This window comes from Colobus angolensis, unplaced genomic scaffold, assembly GCF_000951035.1.
Source record: "Colobus angolensis palliatus isolate OR3802 unplaced genomic scaffold, Cang.pa_1.0 Scaffold115, whole genome shotgun sequence".
Lineage (NCBI taxonomy): Eukaryota > Metazoa > Chordata > Mammalia > Primates > Cercopithecidae > Colobus > Colobus angolensis.
Window position 1 is genome coordinate 5,303,494 of NW_012112586.1, and position 1,625 is coordinate 5,305,118.

The window sequence follows — 1,625 nt, forward strand, 5'->3', positions numbered from 1 at the left end:
GAGAATGCCTACCCATTTCCCCCCAACCCCGCCACCCCTTACAGGATTTCTTTTAGAAAACTAGTATTTGTAAATTATTTTCCTACCTATTGGAGATGTGTGCCAACCTTTTTAAAGGCCAAGTGAGCCTCTTTGTTTAAATACTCTAGGAATGAGTCTTGGAGGGGTTGTGGTCATCTTTTTGGGATCTGAAATTCATTCACAGCTGTCACCTTGTGTCCTTGTATCTGAGGGTATTGACCTAGGTGCATGGCTGCCAGAAGTAACTTCCTGCTTGTCACAAAAATGCCATCTCCTGCCTGCCCCCGATTCTCCCCAGTCCCGGGTTTGGATAAAGACAATTAATATGAATGTGATGAATTGCATCTTTCTGACTATATAAAAAAGGGAGATTTATTTCCATTTTTGACTCTAAAACTTTGAGTTTGTTTGTTAACACAGCAAAACAATTCTTTCTGATCAAATCATCTACACACAGGTGCATGCAGGTATCTTACAAAAATGGAATCATGAACACTTAATCCTTTTAATCAGCTTTGTTTCCCAATGAAGTATCTCCTAGACACATTTTCTATTTACTTCTTGATTCATTCACATATTTATTTACAAAATATTATTGAACAAGATTATTATAGATGATGGTAAAATAACAGTAAATAAAGAAACCAATGACAATTACAATTGATCCAGGCAGTCGTTTAAAAATGTATTCACCCAGACTCTTCTCATCTTGTTTGCAGATTGTCGTTGGAAACGCATTTTGCCCAACCTTTTTATTCTTAAGGGAAAAAGTATAGAAAGAAAGCTGCTCATTATTTGGATTCTTTCAGATACAAGTTTTACTTTGACACAGATTCATGTTCAGTTCATTCAAGAAATAAATTCATAAATAAAATACAGGATTAGACCAGTCTTCCTTGTCTTGCTTTGAAGGAAATGTTCCCATAAAGGTATGTACCTGATCTGTGATTAAAGAAATTGGTATTCCAATTTAGTTACCTGTTATTTTTTAAATGTAGTTGCTTTAGGGTTAATACAGAAGGTTAGGCCGGGCACGGTGTCTCAGAGGCGGGCAGATCACGAGGTCAGGAGATCGAGATCATCCTGGCTAACATAGTGAAACCCTGTCTCTACTAAAAATACAAAAAGTTAGCCGGGCGTGCTGGCAGGTGCCTGTAGTCCCAGCTACTCAGGAGGCTGAAGCAGGAGAATGGTGTGAACCCGTGAGGCGGAGCTTGCATTGAGCTGAGATTACGCCACTGCACTCCAGCCTGGGCGACAGAGCCAGACTCCATCTTGAAAAAAATATACATATATGGTTAAAAAAATACCATTTTCTCAGTACCTTAAGGTTTTTGAAAGCACAGGTAAAAGGGCACTGAATGCTTTAACATAGCATTGCAAATAGATAAGGAAAACAGAAGGGTGAGGTCTGATTATTTAATAGAACTGGTAAATTCTGAGCAACTTTTTACTCCTCTACCTCAAAGGAGGTGGGTTTTTCTGTGTTTTTTTCTTTAGTTTGTTGTTTCTGATTTTTTAATCTAAAGAAAGAATTTAGTCAGCTGAGAGCAGGCATTAAGAAATGCAGTAGATTTTTTTTTTTTTTTTTTTTGAGACAGAGT